This window comes from Crocodylus porosus, unplaced genomic scaffold (genome assembly GCF_001723895.1).
Source record: "Crocodylus porosus isolate Cpor-Errol unplaced genomic scaffold, CroPor_comp1, whole genome shotgun sequence".
Classification (NCBI taxonomy): domain Eukaryota; kingdom Metazoa; phylum Chordata; order Crocodylia; family Crocodylidae; genus Crocodylus; species Crocodylus porosus.
The window spans coordinates 107,930,543-107,942,572 of NW_017728886.1; the positions used below are offsets into that span (position 1 = coordinate 107,930,543).

General features: G+C 43.5%; 2 long non-coding RNA genes across 2 annotated transcripts in view; one reads left to right on the top strand and one right to left on the bottom strand.

Annotated features, from left to right (window-relative positions):
* Positions 1-2,323, top strand: part of LOC109313634 — a 7,218-nt gene extending 4,895 nt beyond the window's left edge. The window contains exon 3 of the long non-coding RNA XR_002102106.1: positions 240-2,323. This is a non-coding gene — a long non-coding RNA (uncharacterized LOC109313634). The remainder of the gene's footprint in view (positions 1-239) is intronic.
* The window catches only part of LOC109313638, a 20,751-nt gene that overhangs the window by 2,679 nt on the left and 6,042 nt on the right, over positions 1-12,030 (bottom strand). The gene's annotated exons all lie outside the window — the stretch shown is intronic.

A 12,030-nucleotide genomic window follows, 5' to 3' on the forward strand; every position in this document is an offset into this window, starting at 1 on the left:
AACTCGGGGTTGTTGATTCCACATTAGGGACATAAGAGGTATCTGATGTCCTCTTTTGAATCTAGCCCTTTGGCCTTCATCTCTTCTGTACCTTAGTTCTGCAACAGTAAATGGGATACAGCTATACTTCCTTGCCACTTGGGGTTGGTGGTGTGATCATGTACTAGTCCTAGGCTGCTATTAGCTATCTCCTGTGCACCCTTGTCAAAACAAATGACTTAAGCTAGGTGGGTGGGGAGGGGAGGGGAGGGAGGGTCAGTTTCTGGCTACAGTGCATGTGCTTCAGGAACTTTGGTTCCTTTCATTTGTGATGCAGTTATCTTTTATTTTGGCATGCCCTCTTAAAATTGTAGCTTAACAAATGTTAAAACTGAAAAGATTAGTATTGGCAGTGGAGTCGCTGTTGCAGTGTTTGTTGGCAGTTTCAGAGAAGAGCCAGACCCTTGATCAAAATGATCAAAACAGCTGTTGTTATTTATTATTCATTGTATTATGGGAACAGCGTGACTGAGAAGAGGGCTGACAAGACTATCTATACAGTAAGAGATGCCCATGCCCTGAAGAGTTTATTATCTAAGTAAACAATACTGACACGGGGCTAAGGGTGAAGAGATACTAAAAGGCCGATTGAGAAGCATGGTAATTGGCAAAGGCCATAGTTCTATAATTTATATTAAAAATATTTTCCTAAGTGTTTGTGGTTGGGAGGGGGCTATGGAAATGAGAAGAGAAAGATCGTATTGTGGGGCGGGTGAAAACAAGGGGAGCATGGAATGCAAGCGCACTGAGGATTGAGCAAAGGCCTGCGGAAAAATGGCAGCAAATAGCCTTGGAAAGAGGCTGCCCAGAGTAAAAACTGAGCAATGCAGTTGGGCAACACTGATCACATATCAACATCAGCAGGTTTCTTTGAGCTGCTTTCTTGGGTCTGTTTTGGCCACCCAGGAACTTGGCTAGGCATTCTCAAAAGGTATTTTTTTCTTCCCCATCCTCAGGCAACTGGTAATAGGAAGGGGGCTGATGGCACTTCCAGGGGGTGCTCCATACAATTATGGAAATCTACAATGAAGGTTTCCTTATTCCTACAAAAGGTTTTAAAGAATAATACCCTGTCCTTCAGATTCTTGACATACAACAGGTGAATATGTATCTAGGTCAACTGGAGTGAAAATCTTGGAGCTCATGTATATTAATGAATGTCAGACTTAGACGGTGGCATAGACTATAGGAATCACTGCACTGGTTGCTGAAATAAGGACAGTAGCTCTTCTAATAATGACAGGTGAGGGAGAAGTCTGTCTGAACTCTACTACTTGGAGAGCTATGTCTGTTAGGATCAGCAAGGTATATATTGAGGCTGGCTAGCTGACAGATGACTTTGCCAGATACTGATATAGCCAGACTCAGTTCCTCATGCAATGCTAAAATAATAGCCTTCTTTGCTCTGTAATCTCTTACTGTTCTTTTATTTTTCCATATTACTAACATAGAAAGGTGAGCTTAGACATCAACGAGCAAACTTCAACAGGAATTGGCAGCACATTGTGTACAATCCTGCATTTACAGGGAAACAGACTGGGTGATTTAGGATTATTTTTAATCTAATGTCTATGATTTTTGTGGTTATTTAAAAGAAAATTAAAAAATAGAAATGATTTAACTGCTAGAAAAATGACCTAGAAAAACTACAAAGAAATGAGGTCCAGTTCTCTTTTAAAAGACAGAGAATGTGTCACCATGCAAACAGAATCATAACTGAGTTATAAAATCTACCTGCATAAGTATTGTAGAGTGTCTTCAGTGTGTCAGTATGATCTGTTCAGGATTTTAGTCTGTATCAAGCTCTGTGCTGCTGTGGCTAGACTGCTGTTTGTACCTGAGCTAGTTCAATTCAGGTCTCTACACTGTACTGTCTGCCACATAGATACAGAATACAGCCTGATTCAACAAGATATTTGGCACAGACATGTGGTTCTCAACTATTTTAGATTCAAGATACCCCTCCATAATTTTTTCTAAGTTGAGCCTTACCCCAGTTGAGAACGACTGGCTCCAAATTTACTTGGTGTGTTTTGTCACCTTGTGCCTCTTGAATATTATAGAATGCAGCAGGGGTAAAACCAAATGCATTTAACACAATAAAATAGTTGCATTAAAAATGATGTTAAAAACTATACATATAAAGGAATACTATTGGTATTCGTTGTAGATTCGTTTTAAATCGATAAATGTTTTTTTTTAATCTATTCTAGAATTCTTCTGGATAGTTTAATAATCTCTAAAAGGTGTATTCCTTATCATTACTTTAAATAAGATTTCTCTTCTAGCCTATAGTACCTTTACCCTTAAAATAGTAAGCTCTGTTGTACACGATTCTGTTGTTCTCCCATTTATTATTGTAAATTAAATCATTTATATGAAATGCTGATTCAGGGAAATTATTTATTTGGGCTAAAACGCACGGGTTACCACAATGACTTTAGCTTGGTTCTCCATATATTAAACCCTGTACTAGTTACATTGGTTCCCCCCTGCTTATATAGTACTCTTGGCCAGTGTGGAAACAAATCTGGTTCTGCAGAAGAAGGAAAAAGGGAACTCAGTTTATTCCTGATTTGTACCATTTTCCAGTCTATTTCTATGTTCCTGAACTATCTATCAACAAGCAAAATCAAGCTAATTATTCTGGTGGAATTCTGATTTAAGGATTTCTTGGAACTACTTTCTATTTGATTTTGAATGTTAGAAAAAAAAAAGAAATCTATTTGTGCATGGTATGAAACAAGCAAGAGGTGTTTAATCTTCCAATTAAATCACTTGGCCACTGTCAGGTAAAGTAACATAGTGATAAAACTTCCTTGGAGCTGAAATTGCAGTGATAGTTAGGTACTTAGAGCAAGATTAGGTGATACAGTGGTAAAAGTGCTACTGTCTATGAGATCCTTCCTTTTACTAACTGTTCTCAGCATTGCAGCTGAATCTGGCTCTGGATGTTGTTCTTGTCCAGTCCTGTACCCACCTTCTAACAAAAGGTCACAGTGGAACTGCCATCAGCTCAGTACTTAGCAGCTGTCAAAAGGCAAACATAAGTTTAGAGATTATTAAGAAGGAAAGTGTAAACAAAACTGGAAAGTATCGTTATGCCCCTTGAAAAATCCACGGTGCATCCATACTTTGAATATTGTGCCCAGTTCTGGTCCCCACACCTGAAAAAGGATATAGAAGGCTACAGAAGGTACAGAGAAGGGCAGCGAAGGTGATAAGTAGTATGGCAGGGCTCCCATATAAGAAGAAACTAAAGAAGCTAGACCTATTCAGTTTAGAAAAGAGACACTTGAGGCAGAGGACATAAGGGTTTACAAAATACTAAATGCTAAAGAGAACTTAAATAGGGATTTTTGTTTTTTTTTTTACTATCTTTCACAATACAAGACCCAATGAAACTAGCAGGTAGTAAGTTTAAAACAAACAAAAGGAAGTTCTTTTTCACACAGTGGGTGCATCTACATGTGCCTACACATGTCCTTAATGCGCCTTTAAAATGGCAATTGAAGGCTATATGAGCCTAAATTTGATACCTGCATTAAAGCAGGTATCAAATTTAGGCACAAATACCTAAGTTGCATTAGCACGCATGTAGGTGTGCCAATGCACATTAACGCAGTGTGTGTCAGTGGACATGCACTGTGTTAATGCACATTAGCACATCTACATGTGCGCTAATGCAACTTGGCTATTTGTACCTAAATTTAATCTGCACATTAATGTGTCCATATGTAGGCATGTGCCTAAATTGCCGTAATGCGCCTTAAGTAAAGGCGCATTAAGTTTAGGCGGTCATAAATACACATGTAGACAGGCCCAGTATGTAATTAATGTGTTAAACTCATTGTCACGAGATGCTGTAGAGATAACAGTTTAGCCTGATTCAAAAAAAGGGATTGGACAAATTATTGGAGGAAAGGTGCATCAGTAGCTATTGAGCATGGGAATTAGGGGTATAGCTTCTGAATCAGAATTTCCTAAACCTTAAATACTGGAGGCTGCAAGTGAGAGAGGAGCAGTGGATAAAATCCTGGTCATACCCAGTTCACTGTCCCTTTCAGTATCCACTCTTTGTCACTGTGTGACACAGGATATTGGCCAAGATGGACCTATGGTCTGCCCCGGTAAATAGCAGTTCTTATGTTCTTACATAGTAGTGACACAGCAGCCTGGAGAGAAATCCAGAGAACAGTGGTTCTCAACTAGCTGTCTCTCCATGACATCGCCACTGCCAGACAGAACTGTCCTGTATGCCTCTGTTTCCAGGAAGCATGTGTGGGGCCTGACCAGGAAAACATCCACCAGAGCAAGATATACCTGCTCCTGCTGCAGTCACTTCCCAATTCAGCTTGGCATGCATTTGGCAGTACTGCAGCATTGTTGGAAGGGTATTGTGGTACCCAAGGTTTCTGTAGCGCCCTGCTTCAGAACCGCTGACATAAAAGTTACTAGATTTTTTTTTTTTTTTATCAAAGTCTAAGCAATGTGTGAATAGTTGTGCTGTTGACTTCAAAATGAGAGTATTTACATTCTTAAATTTGTTGTATCAGGATCTATTTGAATATCAAATTGCTTAATACAAGATCATTAATCTTTTACAAAACCACACCATATTGCTCCAAGGGTCATCCCAGACCAAAACCTCATTAAGCTGCAAGTAAGGTTTAGTGTACTATCAGTAATTTATATGCCGAAACCTTCAATCTAGTACTTTTCTCCTGAAGATGATTCTACTTCTTACAAAAAGATAATATTTTATTCTCTCTCTTTTTTCTGGGAATCACAAAATGCCTGATGCTACACAAATTGATTTTGGAGGTTTCATATTATGTCACTAATACAATAATGGTTTGAGAAACACAAGATTTTTTTTTTAATAGAATCTGGATCCTTGGCTGGGGAAAAAAATCAGCACAAGTAGGTTTATTCCTTTCATATACTCATGATCTTGGAATCAGGCCTGCTTAGGTGGACCCTAGCATCTGCACAGAAACCTTCTAGAGCTAAATACTATTTCACCATTATGTGCCTAAGTAGAATTTATGTCATTGCTTAAGTGCAACTTCGGGCACTTACACAACCTTTATATTTTACTTACGCTTACATAGTTACCCTGCACTGCCCTTCCAAGAACCCTAAGGCTGCACACTATGTATCCTCTTTGATGGAAAGGAGGAAAGCAAGTTGTGGGGGGCAGCTCAGTGGGATAGGTGCTGCCCTGGAGAGGGAGGCCATGGGTTCTAGCCTAAGCTTCTTTACCCTGATGTGATGGAGGCTGTTCCATTACTGCTTGTCCATTTTATGTTAAATGCAAGGCACAGAAAAGCCATTGTGGGCCAGACCATAGAAGCGTATCCCTTCTGGGGGCAGCTTCCAAATCAATAAGCCAAACTTCCTTTAGCTTTGTGGAGCAAGAAGGAGCACAATCTTCCCCTCCTGGATGTCCAGTGAACCAGCTTCAAGAGGAGGGCTTGCGAGTGTGCCTTGGGAAATGCCTACCACATGGATGGACACTTTTACTGGGGAGCGTGAAACAGGGTCAAATTCCCTTGGTGAAGGGGGGACCAAAACCTGGGTCTCCTATTATTGTGCAAATGCCTTAACAACTATGCCAAGGTTCAGCCCATGAAGATGTCCTATCTAGCCTATGCAGGTGTGATCTGGCATGATGGATCAGTGACTTGGAGCTGCACCATGCTGCCCATCATCTCTATGGTGCTCCCCTCTACTGCAGAATCTGCTGTCCATGGCATCTAAAGAGGGGATGGGGACCAGGAGTGAGGATAAGCACAGGGTATTCCAGGCTGCAGAGTCTTGTCATAAAAGGAGGCCTGTACTAGGCTATTGGGCTAAAAGGTAAGAGTGTGCCCGTCCCTACCCACCATTTGGCAGGTACACGTGTACCTGGGCAATCCCATTCTGCCACAGATAGAAACCAAAATCTAAAAGCCAAGTTAAATGCTGAAAATTATGCTTGCATGGCAGTGTAAGCATGACTTGGGTGCATAAAGGTGAAATACGACCAGTGCAAGTGGTTCCACACTGGTGCAGCAATTTGCCTACATGAGTTCAGTTGCAGAGCCATGATCTGTATTAAACCAATTCCTTAGAAATCTCTGTACTGCTGTTCTGTGGAATTTTAAAATCCCTTCAAGGCAATTCTAGCTCACACAAAACCACAATCAGAAACCAAAGAAATTACAGTTAAACTGTAACTTAAAAGAAACCAAGACTCCCAACAGTAAGGGAGTGCTGAAAGTTAATTTTGCCATCATAAGCATACCTTTAGAACCATCAGAAATGGGTGGTGAAAAATTAATTGATTTCTACTTATTTGTGACTGCAGAAATCTAGAAAGATATCTTTGGTTGTTTTGCCTGTTTTATATGCAACTTACTGCAAAAACTACCCTTTACATGTTCCTGGTTAGCATATGCAGGATAGATGTTACTCCCTTCCCACCTAGACTCCCCTGGATGCTAGGTGCTGACAGTTATGCAAGTGTCACTAGCCCCCAGTAAGTGCATTTAACTAGAGCCAGGTTGTGAAGATCTTTCATCTTTCTTCCCTGCTGTGGGTCATCATCACACACCCTTCCTGAGGGCTCCAGCAACTTCATGGGCTAGATAACATAAACCAGGGGTCAGCAACGTTTTTGGGCACAGTGAAGGTAACAAGGCTGATATCCCCTTATGGATCCCCAAGACAACAGGCTGAGAGAACGGTGGAATCTTTTTGGACAATAATGATGATGAGCAAATATTGCTGCTTTCTGGATCTTAAGGCTAAATGTTAACTCTAGGTGCAGGCAGAAGTGACAATTTTTGCCTGATCTGGACCCTGAAAGTGCTCTACAGCTACGGCCAAACAGAAGTACATGGCTGCAGAACACTTTAAAAGGGCTAGATCCCATTAAAATCTGAACCGTCATTCCATGAGTGTTTAGATAAAGGCGCTCCAAAATGCTTCAGTAATTTGTGTCTGCATGCTGGGCTGTGCTGACAGCAGCTCAGCCCTGCTCTGGTGCTGTCTTCAGAATGGGAGGGGGGAAAGGGAACAGGGGGAGTTTGGTCTAGGGATTTTTCAGCTGGCTCCCCCTGGGCGTGGAGGGGGGGCTCCAATCCATCCACCCCACCCTCCAGCACTGGCTGGGGACCCCCAAGAACCCATTCCCTTTCCCCCCTCCCATCCTGAAAATGGCACCAAGACTGGAAGGGAAGAGGGGCCTTGCTATGGGAAGAATGGCACAGGCTGTCAGCTGCTCTAAACAATAGCTGGTTTCCCCAACCCCCAGGACCCAACAGCAAATTTCTGTTGTGTTTGGGGGATTGTAACTCATGGCACTTCCTGCAAAGCAACATGAGTTACAACGGGGTGCTACTTTTCTGTCTCTGTCTTCTGAGATTCTAAGCGTAGAAGGTACTCTAGGATTTTGGCAACTCCCAGCTGAGATGGACTAACCCTTTACTTTCAGCCTATATGTCATTTTTACTTTTGTGTGTATATATGGGCAGGTCCAGGATTTTTAAAGGGGGGTACAGAAGCTGTGACCAGTGCTGCAAGAGTGACTATACCCCTCCATGCTCCCATCTTCCCCCTTACCCCACTGGGGTGGGCAGCCTCTACTGCAGGAACTGAAGTCCCCAAGTCAGGTAAGAATATCCCACTCCTCCTTTCTGTGCTCAGTGGCATGTCCCCTCTCCTTCCCTTCAGTTTCTCCCCTTCCTTGCCTGCTCCTTCTGCTGTCCCCAACTGGTGATGGGTGGATTTCTCCTCTCTATTCCTGCTTCCAGGCTGGCAAGGAAACATGGGGGACCAGGCAGGAAGAAGTAACTCGCTGCCAGGGATTGCCTGGGCCCAGCTCCCCATGCAACCTGACTGGGACGCAGCAGGAGGGGCTCTGGAGCTCTCCCCACTCCTGAAGCAGCTGGAGACAGCAGGGACAATGGTGGAGAGGCAGAGGAGGGGGATAATGGAAGGAGAGAGAACGTGCTGTTTAGCACATAAGGGGAGGGGGATTCTTATCTGCTTCAGGAGCTAAAGAAAGGTCCCTGCCTGCTGCTCTGACAGCATGGTCTGAAAGTGGGGAGTGACTGCACCACAGCATCCCCTCTGAATCTACCCTTGTGCCTACAATATCAGCATGGAATGCTTGCTGGCTTGGTGCCTGTGCTCCTCTCTGCTGCTGATATAATGCACAACTGCAGATGGTCTGTGACAGTGTTGCAGGGATGGGCACATGGCTTTGAAAGTCCAGTGCCATGACTGAGCTCCACTAAATCTGTATAAAGTCTGGACTTCTATTTGGTCTACAAGCCATGTATTCAGAGACCCTGCACAACCACACCCTGTTCCCTTTTCCCACTCCCATTGTGAAGACAGCACCAGAGCAGGGCTGAGCCACTGTCAGCACGGCCCTGAGAGCAGACACAAGTTACTGAAGCCAGTCCATTTTAGTGTCTTTAAACCTTCACAGAATGACAGTTCAGATTTTCATGGGATCAGGCACTTTTAAAGCATTCTGCAGCCATGTACTTCTGTTTGGCCGCAGCTATGGAGTGCTTTCAGGGTCCAGATCAGGTGAATATTGTCACTTCTGTCTGCACCTAGACTTAACTTTTAGCCTTAAGGTCCAGAAAGCAGCTTATCACCATTATTGTCAAAAAATCCCAGGGGGACTGGGGGATGATAATGGTAGGGGTGAGAAGCAGGGGCACCCCCTTAATAACATAGTCTATATTGGGAGTAAACAACCCTCAGCATGCATGCCAGAGCAGGCACACAAAGGCGTTTTGCTTGGCATGCATGCCTTGGGGTGGAAGATGGGGAAGGCATGAGGGACCCAATCCATGATGTGGTAGTGCAGCCCCTGCCCTTTCCCCACCATTCACATCAAGGAGCATGTGCAGCCAATGCTGGCAACGAGCCAGGCCGAGGCTCCAGGCTGACTGTGGCAAGCAGCCAAGAGGCTGCAATTAGCAGTACTCTGTCCACAGAGTCCCAGCCGGGCTCATTGCTGGCAGCAGGTGCATGCATGCCTTGAAGTGAATGATGGGGAAGGGGCCAGGGCTATGCTGCCACAAAAAGGATCAGGCCCCTCACAGCTCCCCCACCATCTGGCCCTGGCATGCCAGAATCTTACAAGTCGAGGTTGCGGGTGTTTTTGGCACTCTGCCCAAAAAACGTTGCTGACCCCTGGTCTGTTATCTAGCCTATGAAGTTGCTGGAGCTCTCAGGAAGGGTGCAAGATGATAACGCACCATTCAATATTGCGAAAGTGATGTATTCAAGAAAACAAATTCACAGAAGTTTAGGGCTAGAAGGGACCTCATGAGATCATCGGGTCCAGCCCCTCCCTGTTCTGGGCAGGAAAGGCAGCTGGGATCAAATAACACCAGCAAGGTGTGATGATCTCCAGGGTAGGTGCCTGCACCACCCCCTGCTGGGAGTCTATTTCAGGGTCTGGTCACATGAATCATCTGGAAGTTTTTCCTTATCTCCCATTCCTGGTCAACAACCTTCCCACACTGCCTCTGGCCACCTGCTTGGAGGGATAGTTGTTCTCCTTGCTAGTGATGGAGGGACTGTCTTTGGTAGCCACTGCAAGTCATGACTGTAGTCATGGTTGTTGAGCGTAGCTCCCCACTATCTGCAGAAGTAACAGGGCCAGGAGAATTAACCCCCTCCCTGCAAGAAGGTGGCAAAGGTTGCCTCCTGTTGAAGCAATACATTGTTTAGGCCAGGATTCATCAGCATGTGTCCTGTGAAACCTTTGGAACCAGTCTCTAGAACCAGCCATTGGACCCAGTGGTCCTTGGCCAAGCCACATGGCAGCGGGGGTGCAGGCTTTGCCTATGCCATGCTCTGGTGGTGGGGAGAAGCAACACTGGCAACAGCAGCTCAGGTTGGGAGCATCAGCCTGCCATGGACCTCAGCAAGGTTGATCCAGCCTGCAGCTTCAAAAGCTTCCCTGCCCATTGGTTTATGCCACTAGACCCAGGAGCTTTAAGAAAAATGGTGCACTTTGTACTAGTTGCTCCCTGAGAGTTGTCAGGGGTCCAATACTTTGCTTAAAACCCCCCCAACACACTTTCATTTGGAAGAAATATCTTGGCTTGAATGGAGTCCAGGACTACTGATGAATGTGATCATCTGCACATCTTAGAGAGGACTTTTTCCTAGTGATGGACAGTGCCAGACTGCAGCAGATGCCATGAACCACAAGGGAAAGGTCATGGTTAGATGACCAGGCTTAGGAGCCAGGTGTCCTTGAGCAAATGCTTTATGGATATTTGAAGTGTGCATCAACTGTGACAAGGCGCTTTGTAAGCAATTGGAAGGCTGTCCACAAGCTGATGGGAAAGACACCGATAGTACTTGTCCCCATACCAGACATGAAGTACTTAGCAGAAGAGGTAATGTCCTCCAGAATGAGCATCCACAATCTGAATATTCAGAAGTAATCACGTACTATACATTATAAAACGAAAAAATATCTTTCAAAGAGGAGAAATGAGGGGGAAAGTACCAGAACTATGATGCAATTCAGTGTCAGGCTCTTAAATTGCCCCCCCATACACAAAATTACTAGGAGGTTGATGTTGCAGGCAAAGATGTGCAGTATGGCATTCTGCTCATGCTGATAGCACCATTTAATTGGCAGCAGACTGAGAGATCAGTTGATGTAATCTCAGAAAGTGCACCCCCTGCTGTGGAAATAAGGGTTATTTGCTCATCTTGTCTGAACTCCTGTGTGTCACAAGCTGTAGATCAGTGCTAGTTACCCTTTTATCAAGCCCAGCAATTTGTGTTTAACTAAAGCATATCTTCCAGGAAGACACCCACATTTGATTTGAAGATGCTGACAGCAGGAGATAGAGATTCCTCCACTGCCTATACTAGTTGAGAAAAACAGTGGGGCTGTTTCCTGATTTGATCATTGGGATGAAACAGAAAAAGGAACAAGGGAACAGAAAAAGGGACAAAGATATGGTTTAGAAAAGCAGCCTTATGCTCTCTTTGACTTCCAGGCTACTGTAGATCAGGGAGGAGTTGAAATGCATGGCTGGCGGTGATTCAGGCTTGATCACTTAGCTTGCAGCCCTTTCTCGTTTTGTCTTTGTTGCATTTGTGCTGCAGCTGTATTTATGAACTAAATCTGGGTAGAGGACTTCCTTCAACAGTATCCCTCTTAGTGCCCATTTATAGAGACTGTTGGGCTCCATGGTTTAATCCAAATAAAAGATTCTAGCCTAATCACACCAAGATGAATTGCCCTCTGCATGTAAAACATTTGCTTTGCATACCTTTTTTTTTTGGAAATTTTGTTTGCTTGAATTAAACTACCCATTTTTAGTGATTCCTTAACACCGTGTGTGTGTGTGTGTGTGTGTGTGTGTGTGTGTGTGTGTGTGTGTGTGTGTGTGTGTGTGTGAAAGATTTGACCAGACTCACCAATCTTCTTTTTTTTTTAATAAACCAGCATAAAGTAGAATTTATTTACATAATGCAATGATCCATGAAGGTTACCATAACATCAAGGGACCATATTAACCGCTTGAATGGAATTCATTAGAAATTAACTACCACTTAAATTAATTTTCCCACATTCACAAGGCTGTAATGGTGGAAAAAGGAACCGTCCATCAGCATGTAGTGACAGGAGAGCTGTCACTGGTTTTATTTATAGGTGAATACATTAACCCGTGAAGCAGCCTTTTCATGCCAAATCCTGATCATGTGTACGCATAAGCTACTTCAAAAGACTTTTCTATTAATCAGTAATCCAACTTCAGTTAAACAGGAACTTGTCTTGTCTTAACATGCTCACCAGTGGTTTTATATGAGACTGTTGCCATTTTTTCACATATAAAAGAGAAGAAATTACTCATAAAAACTCCAATAATTCCTGATATTATTTCAAAATCTCCTGATAGTATTCCTAATATTAATTTCTACTACAATAAGATTATTTTCAGGAATTAA